Source organism: Lepisma saccharinum, chromosome 18 (assembly GCF_977018435.1).
Source record: "Lepisma saccharinum chromosome 18, izLepSacc3.1, whole genome shotgun sequence".
NCBI lineage: Eukaryota > Metazoa > Arthropoda > Insecta > Zygentoma > Lepismatidae > Lepisma > Lepisma saccharinum.
Window position 1 is genome coordinate 56217637 of NC_139246.1, and position 12992 is coordinate 56230628.

Sequence of the window (12992 nt, forward strand, 5' to 3'; positions counted from 1 at the left end):
ACATTGATGGTAAGACCTAGAAATGATCTGTTTTAAATTATTTGTAAGAGCAAAGATAATTTAGAAATACCGTAGGAAAATCCAAAGTCATGCAGAAAAAGAGCTATCGATCAAATAATACCAAAAATGTGACCGAATTTCTATTCCCAAATTCAAACTAAACGTCCATCTAACATACCTTACTTGTATTAACATCATAACGTTCAAACACATAAGAAGACAAATTCAGATAACTGCTCCATATGTTATAAAGTACCTACCCAATATCCCATCTTGATTAAAGTTTTCACTTAGGAGATTAAAGCGGGTAGAGCCTGGTGAAATAAAAGTTGTTACCGACACCTCTCTAGTATTTTCCCTGAACTCAAAGTCCAGGAACTTTGCTTGTAAGCATGTTCCTTGCTAATAATAGTAATTATACATGTTCGTTGTGAGCCTTTAAGACGATTTCAATACGATTTTAACTTTACGATTTCATTTCGCATGCTTTACAAAAAGTGGATATTTCGTCTAGGAAATACAACCTCTTTTAGTCTTACCATTGACTTGAGAAAAATCACAGTCACACATATGCACGTTTTATTCTTACGGGATTTTATAATCCACTAACAATAAGTACTCTTTTTTTTATACCGTAACCCCTTTTGTGGTAGATATGGCTAAGATAATGTTAGAATCAGTATCTGAAAATCTAGGTCTAGTCTAGACGCAAGTTTTAAAATGTAAATCAAAAAGATTTGGACGGGTAATAGATATAATTACTGATGATGATACACACACATACGCAAACACACACATACAAGCCCCGTGGAGTTAACAGCCATTTGACGGCCAGATCCTGCCATGTGATTTGACGTTGAGTGACACGTGGTCAGAATATCGTTGTCAAGAGTGTAGTTTTACGATATCGACTCCCATCGCCGCTGCTTTTCCGACTTTCGAGGCCAGAGTACGCTACTATTGCTTCCAAGTAGCTCCATAAAGCCTGGTTTACATTGGTCGAGTAGGGAAAAGCGAACAGGGAAAAGCGAGCAACTCTCCTCGTGTAAACAAGTGGGGAGAATACTGGAGCCAGTACTTGCTCCAGTAGTCAGGACAGTCAAGTGGCTCCAAGTTGCAATGCACAATGAATACTTTCTGTAAAATCTTTTTCACCAATAAGATGAAAAGAAATAAACCATCGAGACATATTCAGCATTCTTTCTTACTCCGAAAATCCATCAAAATATCTTCTATCACGTAAAAGTGACCAAATATGCCACAATATTCCCTTAAAAAACGCCTTAATGTAATTATTTTCTTCATGATATGAATTTCTATATGGTTAGAGAACACATCACTCTTACCACCTAAGTCATGGAAATCCTAATCCAAATTATAACCAATAACACTAAGGAAGTTTTGTGTTCTAAACGTACCACATCAACAAACAAGGGCAATCTATGAAATTTAGATATCACTTTTGAGTATTGTATTGCCGCAACCTGCCTCCAGGGAATGCCTTTGAGTTGGCCGCATCTGTTGTAAAAATAGTGTTAGGTGCCTAACGTCTCCATATTTAGAAACAATAGGTAATTTTTTTTTCAGTCAGACAAAAATCTCTTTTCATAATCCCGGTATGTTTTCATGTGGAAGTACCTTAATAGAAAATAACTGACAGTTATTCAGATTTTTAAATTTGGCAATATTGCACTATTACTTAAATGGAGTATATTTTTTTCACAATGGATAAATGGTAACATTTTTCTTCCTTTTCAAAATATTTTTCGTTTCCCGCAACTATCCATATTTGAATTTTGATTTGCACTAAGAAGGGAGGGAAGGATGAATGTTACAGGCAAGGATATTGGAAACATCCTCCTGCCCAAACATTGTGCTGCGTTACATTTTGTACTCCAGAGCAATGGTCCTCAACATTTTTCAGTCCGGGATCCACCTTGAAGGATATTAAACTCCATTGTACCCACGAGCATGAACACCGGCAGAATTACTTGTAGGGGTGTGCAACCAGTTCATAATCATAATTTTTCTAACATCAAGTACTTTAGTAAGTCCTGTTTTACGCTTTTACCCTTAAACAAATTACACATACTTCATTCTAGATAAGTAAATGTGTACACTATGTATGCCTTCTTAGCCAGTTAAAAAAATTCGAGACCAACTTCGCTACCCACCACATGCCCCATCGAGACCCAGCAGTGGATCACTCCCCATAGGTTGAGAAACTATACTCTAGAGTGATTGCAATAATTTCTGTAATCTTTTTCTTATAAGGAACAGATCTTTGCAACGCTGAATAGAGAAATACGATACGAAATTATTTTCAGATACTTTCTTCAGTGGAAATTAAAGAAAGAAATTTAGTATACGTGCATGAGCAAATGTGCCATTCTACGGTTTACGTTCTCAAAACCCAGCGTTCACAGCGCGCTACGACGATAGGGATTTCGGGTTCGAATATCGGACTGAGCATGGATGTCCTTCGCATAGGTGTGCGCAGCCCCTCTGATTAGGGGGGGGGGCAAAAGCCTTGATGAAAGTTCAGTCGGGAAAGAAAATTTCATCCTATTTCACTGTATTAGTTTCATTGCATCGATTGGTATATGTGTATATGGGTATATTTCTCCAAACAATTGTGTTCACTAAGACAAAACTGTTTAGCAGCTAGAGTCTGAATTACTTAATAAGTATACCTTCTCTCTCTGGTAAATTACAATGCATTACAGAAAAGAATATAACTGCGAGCAAAGCGAGCAAGAACATGTTTAGATCCAAAGTTTTGCAAACTGAAAAACAATATTTACTTAATATGACCAAAAAAAAAATCATGGGGCTCCATCGCATTCTCTTTTACATTTATTTTAATTTAGATCATTCGGCGTCAAGGGCCAACTCCCGCCGGCCCCTAACTACGGATATGAACTTGACAAGACTGCAAGAATAACAGCGAGCAAGAAAATTTTACGAAATGTATTTTTATTTGTATAATATTTGAAATCAAGGGGCAACTCCCCTCTGTGTCTCCCTGCAAGTGCTCTTGGCCGTCTGGAAGAAATGTTTTCACGTCTTTCCTGCATTAAATTCCATCTTGAGTATCCTTTTGTCCTGGTACTCTCAGATTCTACTAATCTTGCTTTCTCAATATTTGCCGCCCTTGCTCTCCTAGAATTGATTTTTGTCCAAGGTTGGGGAGGGGCAATGTCCATTGCCCCCTGTGGTTGCGCCACTGCACCCCCTTCCCAGTAGTTGCTTTGAACATTAATCGGCTTTAAAATACTTTATTTTATTTAAGAGTAGCGTTTAATAACCACGATAAGATTAATCTACACTAAATTTCTAGGCGAAAGTATAATAATGTAGGGACATGGACGTCTGGTAGGGGGGCAAGGATGGCCACATTTCCCCACATAAATCGAATGTCAACCTAAAAGTATATATTTCACACGTGTAATTTCATTTCAGTCATATTAATTTACATTAAAGCGATAATTTCAAATTCAAGTTGTGATTTTTGAGGGGACAGCACTATTATCGGGGTAATATACCCCATGGAAAAATACCTTGCGGACGTCCAAGATTAGGAGGGCGATTGCTCCCCTTGCCGCCTATGGTGCTTCGTCAGTGTCCCTTAAGAAATATCATCATATCATCACTCATCCTCATCTTCGCGATTAGCCAAAAGTGTCAGAAAAGCAAAGTAAAATACGAAATCAATGAATCAAAACACAGCGCCCCGTTGCGATGTGACTGCACTAGGCCTGCCTGCATTAAATCGCTTGTAGTTCCAAGGACGTCTCACAGATGGTGCCACCGTACTGACAGTTTTTCAGTGTCACAAGTCAGAATCGGAATACTGCTACTTTCAAATCACGGATAGCATTCATTTCGTGTAAGAAAAAAAACTAATTTTACTCCTCCCATCATGTTTTATGTAGAATTTGTTATTAGGTTAAAGCTCTCACCTTTGGTGCGTGTGGTTCAATTCCGTTCAGGGAGGTAAATCTTTCTGTGTTGACTTACTATTGTGATAACAATTTTTGCAACAATTAAGTTTAAAGAAGGAACGAACTCTAGGCAAAAAAGAAAGATACAATTCTGAATCTGTTTTATGTTCATGTATTTTGTAAAATAGCAGCGCTACTGTAGCAGTTCCGGTTTTAGGTTAAATGCATAAAAGTAGTTATGTGATAATAATAATAATAATAATAATAATAATAATAATAATAATAATAATAATAATAATAACAGCTCATTGAGGGCCGTGCCTACCTACCGACTGCCAGGTCACTCCCACCTGATTCGTCTCACTCACTCACCACAGGTGGGAGATCATTCATCCAGTTACGGGGTGACGTGTGGTCAGCACGACGAGCCACCAGTCGTTGTTGTAGGTTTTCATTCGTAGTTATCCTCACGATGGTGGGTGACCACCGGTTCCATACTCAGGTCGAAATCTCCAGAGAAAAGTTGCGACGCTTCCTCCAGGAGACAATAGTCCGTACCAGCTAACTGTAGACCATGCGAACGAGAACAAGTCTCTGCGCAAGCAGTGACGCGAGACGGCTCCACCAATGAACAGTGAGAGAGACGGGATTGTGTAATGGGCGACGGGAGTTACCTTATTTCCTATGCAGCGTTGCAAACTTTTGAAAAGGATAAAACCGAACGCACATGGCAAACGGACTGTATTTTTGACTCCAAGTCCGTATGATTGGTTTAAGAATTTCTTAGGGAAATATTAGGGATACAACTGCAAGAGCAAACTTTGACAAGCCGTGCATTTAGCGTACGCACTAAGGTCTGGATCGTACGGTTGCAAAAAATCCGCACTCACCACTCGATTTTCCTCCTCCTCCTCTGCCGATATGCGCGGCCCTGCTCTACAGATAGCTGGGACAGGGTATAGAACCTGCGCGCGTCCCGAAGTCGGGGCCCAAAGCATGACGCCTCAGACAGCCACGGTGCAGGATTCATAAAAGTGATCATAAGCGATTATATCCATAGCTTTAGCTTCTTCGCCAACAAATAACTTGTTTCTGATCAGGTTAACATCTCACGTTCTCGTTTTCATTACACCAGTTCGACTCCAAGTGTGAACTGCGTCATCAAAATTTTGGGAAAAGATTTTTTCCTTACAACAATATATAATTCAACATTTTTTTCAGAAAATTATTCATAAACGTTTACACCTTAGCTTCATGCTGCAATATGTTTGACGAGACGGAGAGGCGGGAATCAGAATTTTCTTAGCAATTCACTTACTTTGGATTGTGACGTTCACAAGTCAATCATTTGCACGATCACATTTAGTTCATAAATATTTGAAATAAAACGCGAAGGTGAAGATACAACTTCTATAGGTCTATATATTAGTGAAATAACTAAGCAATATGCAGTTCACTATTACCTATATTTCCATTTTTGTCAGACACACTACCACATAATGACTATTGATTCTCGTTGCTATAGCAACGTTAGAATTCCAAATATCTCGTTTATACAGCGTATGAATAACATAAACCATAATTAACGTTGTACAAAGTAATAATTATACATTTTTTAAACGTTAATATAAAGTGATTTGTATAATATGAAATTAATAATTTCAATAAACATATAATTATATTGTGCGGATTCACAGGACCGTCACAACATTCCCCTCCTCCGGGAAAATGAAAACTACGAAACAGCAAGGAGGAGTTTTCATTTAAAAATCAGTCAGATGTTTATCAACATAACTAAGACAAAGTTACAAATGCACAATATTATCTGACATTCGACAACAACGTGCACATAAACAGATTTGTGCCTAACAGGTAATAACAAATCAGAACATAATACAACATTCAATTGTACAAAATAATAAACAGAATGGTTTCATTTTTTTCAGGTATCTACTCTCATAAATTTAATTCTCAGACAAGAGTTGATTCCTCTTTTCTTCCGAACAGTTAAACACTCGAAGATTTGAAAAGTTCACCTTGTCATAATATTGCTGGTTCATTGTGTAAAGAATTGCATTATTGTCCTTAATTTCCTTGACAAGGAATGGCCCAATATACAAGTTGAACAATTTATGAATCTGGCTGTTAATTTTGGAACTAACTTGCCTATTTTTTATCATAACCAAATCTCCTGTTTGAAGTTTGATCGAATTCAATGCATTCTTAATCTTCCTACTTCTTCTAGATTGTCTAGTCCTGATTTCTGCTAAAAACAATTTGCATTTCCATTGCAAAGATTTAATTTGTTCTGGCCAGCTGATTTCTTCAAATATTGAGTCCTTCATATCTTCATGTAAGAAAAGTTCACTAGGAGATAATCCGGTAACTGAAGAGCATGAATGATTTAATAACTGAATAATAGAATTTATTTTTGGATACCAACTGGTGTGATTATCATTGCAGAATAATCGCAGTAACCTAACAATCTCTTTATTGTACCTCTCAATAGGATTAGATTTCGGATTGTATGTAGTGGTAGTAATATGCTTAATTTTCCTTGAATCCATGTAGGCTTTCCACTCATTTGATGTAAATTGGCTTCCACAATCTGATAATAATACATTGCATACAGAGTAATGTTTAAAATATTGTTCTTCAAAACGATTGATAATTTCCCTGGCAGTCGCTTTTCTTAACGGATAAATCATAACAAACTTTGACATAACGTCTACAATTGTGAGGAGATATTCATATGTACGTGATCTTGGTAATTTTCCGATTAAATCAATAGAGAGGAAATCGTGAGGTTGGTGCGAAACGACGTGATATTCATCTCTCCGCAACGGCGACCTACAATCTTTGTTCGTGCACATTCTAAGCAATCTTTCAGGTAATTTCTAATTGATTTTCTCATGTACGGCCAAAAATATGCCCTTCTACAAGCTGCTAAAACCTTCTGATAACCAAAATGTCCATTTAAATCATGCATTTTGTGCAATACCAAAGGTATAAGCTCACGTGGCACTACAAGTTTACAAATTTAATCTGAATTGGGTTTATAAAACAGAATTTTGTTGTGAAGAAGATACTTTGAAAAGTCTTTATCAGTTGTACTATCTTCCAGGTGAGAAATTATATTATTGCAATTTTCATCTGCTCGTTGAGCTTTTAACCAAATAGAAGAAGTATCATCTTGTGAATCTTCCACAATTACTTGATTGATATATAATTTATCATCAAGTGCAGAATAAGAAGTACAAGGCGGAAATCTACTCAACGTATCAGCAATATTATTCGAAACTCCTGGGACATGATATAACGTGAAATCAAAACACTGCAGTTTGAGAGCCCATCTCGTAAGACGAGAATTAAGTGATTGTGCAGTTTTAAGCCAAGACAACGACTTATGATCTGAATATAAGTTGAAATCAGTTCCTTTAAGATATATAGCAAATTTCTCCAGAGCAAATAATATAGCTAAACATTCCAATTCGTGTGTACTATATGTAATCTCTGCTCCTCTAAGAGAACGACTGCCGTATTGTATGACACGAATTTCATCATTATCAACTTGCCAAAGTACACAACCTAATCCTTTCTGGCTTGCATCAACAGAAACACAAAACCTCAACTCAAAGTCGGGTTGACTCAATGCTGGTGCTGAAATTAGAGCATTCTTTAATAACAAGAAAGCTTCTTGACACTGAGGTGTCCAATAAAATGGCACATTCTTGCGTAAAAGATTATATAATGGACTAGCGATATCTGAAAATCCATGTATAAAACGATTCCTCCAATTTGCCAGTCCTAAAAATTTGCGAAGTGACTTTTTGTTTTGAGGAACAGGAAACTGTAGAATAGCTGAGTCTTTATCATGATCGACCTTAATCTCGGAACCAGACACCACATGACCCAAAAACTTAATTTCCGTTTGGAAAAATTTGCATTTGGCAAATTTTATGGACATGTTCGTCATCTGCAATGTCTGTAGAACATAATCAAGATGTTCAAAATGTTTCTCTATTGTTGGGCTAAATATTAAAATGTCATCCACATATATCATCAGAAATGAATAAGTCTCTGGTCCAAACACCTTATTCATTCTCTCAACAAAAACAGAAACAGCTGATTTTATACCAAATGGCAAGTAACAAAGCACGTGCTGTCGTCCTCGATACGAAAAAGCTGTGTACTTATATGAGTCGGGCGTAAGTGGTATTTGAAAATATCCACAGGAGAGATCAATCGAAGAAAAATATCTTACACCCTTAAAATGTTGAAGTAGCTCGTTTATCGGTTCAACATGGGTAAGTGGTGAAATTACATGTTGGTTTAGGCGACGAAAATCCACCACTGGACGCCACTCACCATTAGATTTTGGGACGATATGTACTGGGTTCAAATAAGGCGAAGACATCTCTTTAATTATTCCCCAGGCTTTCCATTTTTCTAGTTCATTTTCTAACGCCGCTCTTTTGGCGAACGGTACTGGATATATAGGTGCCTTAATTGGTTCCTTTGTGTCTAGTTCAATTTGATAAGGTTCTACGAATGCAGATCGAGGTCGATCAGAAAACAAACTATGATATTCTATTATTAGATTCTCAAGCTGAGACTGCTGCTCCGTGTTGAGTGATTCACACGACCGCACCTTCGTTGTGATCTGATCTAGAGAAACGACAAGTAAATTTTCTGCTTCTTTGATTATAGTAACTTCTTGCATTTGGCAGCGATCCCTATCAGTTGTGATTTTGCTAGAGTTAAATGGTTGAACCAATTCGGAACCCGTAGACGCCATCAAACTAATTTCGTTTCTTCTAAAATCGAGTACAGCTTTGTATTGCCTTAAAAATGGCATTCCGAGAATTAATTCAGCATGCAGTTGCTTCAATACGAATATCTCCAAAGTAAAAACTTCCGAGTTAATTGAAATACTTATAATCTTCCGACCAGCAACACGAAACTTCTGATGTCCTGCAAACGGCAATAACTTAAGTTGATCCACTGTATCCAGTTTGGCACTCGGAATAATTGATTTTATACTGCACCATAATTCATAACTGACTAAATTACACTGGCTTCCACTGTCGATGACACACTGTATCGTAATACCGCAAACTGTTCCTGTGATCAAAGGTTGATCAGTAATAGGAGTAGGTATACCAGTATCATTTAAAATCCAAGTAGATTCATCTTCGTACCAATCTAATTGAAAAAAATATTGAAAGTGGATAACAATGATCAACTTCAGATAAACCGGAATTACTTAATACAGCATACTGACAAGTTGTGCCTATATTATCACTATGATATGATTTAGACGGACCCTCCATTATGTTAGTGCGAGCAAACTGGTCCACGTTCACCCGCGACGTTCGTTTAATGTTGCTTCAGAGACAGAAGAAATAAACTGTTTACAAGAAGTTTCTCTTGGATCGAAAGATGGAGCATTTTCATTTAATGGAGTATTCGCCACTGCAGTTGCATTGCAACTGTTACCCGTTGACATCTGAGGAGACGAATATCCGCAATTGGCACATACACTGCATGGTTGGAATGAGTGAAAATTATTGTTAGAGAACTGAGAGTTAGGACGCAGTGTAAATTGCTGTTGTTCTTGCTCGTTTCTGGCATTGAAACTGTTGCTCATAAATCTACCATTATTGTTGAAGTATCGTGAGCTTTGTGGACTTCTATTTTGCCGGAAATTTTGAGTTCCTGCACCATTACGTCTGTAACGATTATATGGTTTGTTAGTTAGGTTAGGTTTCCCAAAATTACTATTTCTATTAAATATCATCGTCTTCTGGCTGGAGTTTGATTGTTGGTTTTCAGCAACAAATGGAACATCTGTACGTGGAATCTTATTTCTTTTATTTTCTTCGCTAGAAGAAACAAAATGAACACTATCATTAGGTCTTACGTTACGTCTTGAACCTTGATTTCCATTAGGTTCATCATCGTTCACAAACGATGAACTTTTAGCAACACTTTGAACTCTCAGTTTTGCCCTTGCACTATTATTGTCGGTAAAACTTTTAGAATTATTCCCATCATGTCGGAAATTTTTTTCACGTACATTATCATGAACATTAAAACTCTTGTTTGATCTTGAATTCACTAAATCCAACCTCTTTAGTAACGCAATTACATCATCCATTTTAACTAATCTAGCAGCTAATATTGTTTGTGCAATAGATGTGGGCAACTGATTGATTAAAATATCAATAACTTCTGCATCATTCGGACGATCAACTAAATTATAATATGCTGAATGCGTACGAATAGCAAAAACTTCCATACTATTCGTCGATTTAGGATCATATTTACGACTTCTAAGTTCAGATAATTGAGCCTGAGTTAACGAATAAGACGTGTAGTGATTCAGAAATTCGTCAACAAACTGTTTGTATGATGTAAACTAATCGACATGAGTATTATACCAACCTTCTGCAGGTCCTTGAAAACAATTAGTAATACATTCAAGCCTTTGCATGTCAGGAACTTGCAGTAAGTCTAAGTAGGACGTTAAAGTTTTAATAAACTTACGTGGGCTTGATTTTTCAGGATCTCCAGAATATTTAGGAAGAACAGTAAGTTCATTCAATCTTACCAACCGTCGAGGTTCTTGAGTAAGCGAACGCATACAATTGTCAGGATAATCACATCGATGATTCTGCGGATTTGCTGACCTTTGGTTTACTTGCCTCTTTCTTTCCTGACCAGAACCATCAGAATATAAAGTACGGGTTGATTGACATAACTTGTTAGTATTACTAGTTCTCACTCGATTATTTCTAGAACGTTTGTGTCTTTGTGAAGCAATGCGATTGTGTTCATCATCAGAAACATCACACGCTGAAGAATCAGATGATTTAGGGGAGGTTAGGTTCCGTGCAGGAATACCAGGCTGACAGTTACTATTCACATGAGAACTGTAAACTTGTACAGGATTACTTGATTCAACATTAGTCGAAATATTAGATGTTAACTTAGTAATATTTTCCTCACATGCTTCCACGCGCTTAGATATTTCGTCCTTGCTCACAACGGCTTCAAGTCTTTGAACTTGCCGAGACAACCCTGAAACATTGTTCTGGCATTCGGTAATCTGATCATTCAAGCCAGCAAGTTTATCAGAATTCTCTGTACAAGTAGTGCTGACTTCCTCGATTTTCTCTGTTAGTCCTTGCACTTCTCTTTCCATTTCCTGATGTAATGAACGTGTTGCTAATTTGCAGGACTCTGCAACTTCAGCTAATTCCTTTCGTAACGATGTACTCAATTCGTGGAAGTCAAGCTTGAGTAGTTGCTGTGAATTTTGAATTTCCAGTTGAGATTCCCTGATTTTTGTAAACTCAAGCTGATGAGACTCTTGAGTTTGCCTCATTTTTGTAAACTCAAGCTGTTGAGACTCTTGAGTTTGCCTCATTTTTGTAAACTCAAGCTGTTGAGACTCTTGAGTTTGCCTCATTTTTGTAAACTCAAGCTGTTGAGACTCTTGAGTTTCCCTAATTTTTGTAAATTCCATCTGTTGTGACTCGCTCATTTTTCTTAACTCTGCCAGCAGATCAAACATTTGAAAAGGAACATTACTTTGCCCCGTTGACGTCTCTGCCAACACAGAAGGACGAATGTCAATTTCTTGAACATTTTCTTGACTTCTTTTCCATTGCACAAAAGCTTCAATACTGAACGGATCATAAGATGGATCACAATCTGTACAGAAATAATTTTCTTTTAACTGGTATAACTCCCAATGCTTATCGGACAAACCCAAACATTGTAAATGATACCAATGGCCACAATTTTCACAAGCTACCAACCTTTCCTTATCGGGATCTTTGCAGCACTTCACCATATTCATGGCACCATTCTTATTTTGTGATTCATCAGGTTCATCACCACAATTGATAGATCTAGCTGTAAGACTTGTTTTGGATCTCAGATTATAAGGATTACTTAATGCGTACATAATATAAATTTATGTACAAACTAGATTCACGAGAACAATGGTGTAAGTTAACACTTACGCAAAACACATCACTCAAGATCGTGCTGATAACGTTCCACAATACTGGCCACCAATTATCCTGTGACGTTCACAAGTCAATCATTTGCACGATCACATTTAGTTCATAAATATTTGAAATAAAACGCGAAGGTGAAGATACAACTTCTATAGGTCTATATATTAGTGAAATATCTAAGCAATATGCAGTTCACTATTACCTATATTTCCATTTTTGTCAGACACACTACCACATAATGACTATTGATTCTCGTTGCTATAGCAACGTTAGAATTCCAAATATCTCGTTTATACAGCGTAGAGTGCAATGAATAACATAAAACATAATTAACGTTGTACAAAGTAATAATTATACATTTTTTAAACGTTAATATAAAGTGATTTGTATAATATGAAATTAATAATTTCAATAAACATATAATTATATTGTGCGGATTCACAGGACCGTCACAGGATCGATCCAAGTGACTTTTTGGGCATGGGTGTTATTTGCGGGTGACGTTTCATCAATTTCATATCAATACTTACCCTCATATTCGGGATTACCCAAAAGTGTCAGAAAAGCAAAGTAAAATATACCAAATAAATTAGTCAATCAATGCATCCAAACCATTTTTGCTCCTATGCGTATCATATTTAAAACACATTGACTGCCACCATGTAACTGAAAATGTATCTCTTCTGGGCCAATCCGATTTTCTTGTTACTGACCGACTGTGAATAAAATGTGTATGCATAATATCTCAATACAATTGAAATTAAGCCCATTGTTGAGGTTTTTGTGGTGTGTATGCATTTCTATACACGCGGCGTAGGTTTTCAATTTGAGGTTGTATGCCACGTGTATATGATTTCATACACGTAATTATTCGCTTTGTGTTACCACATTTTGTCTTGTTCTTTTTGAATATCACGCTGTTTTAAAATTTTGTGGTGATCAACGTACCAAAATTATCAGACTACTGGAGCACTCACTAGTGCTTTGTTTGATTTTCCTCTTCCCCGAAGTATGATGA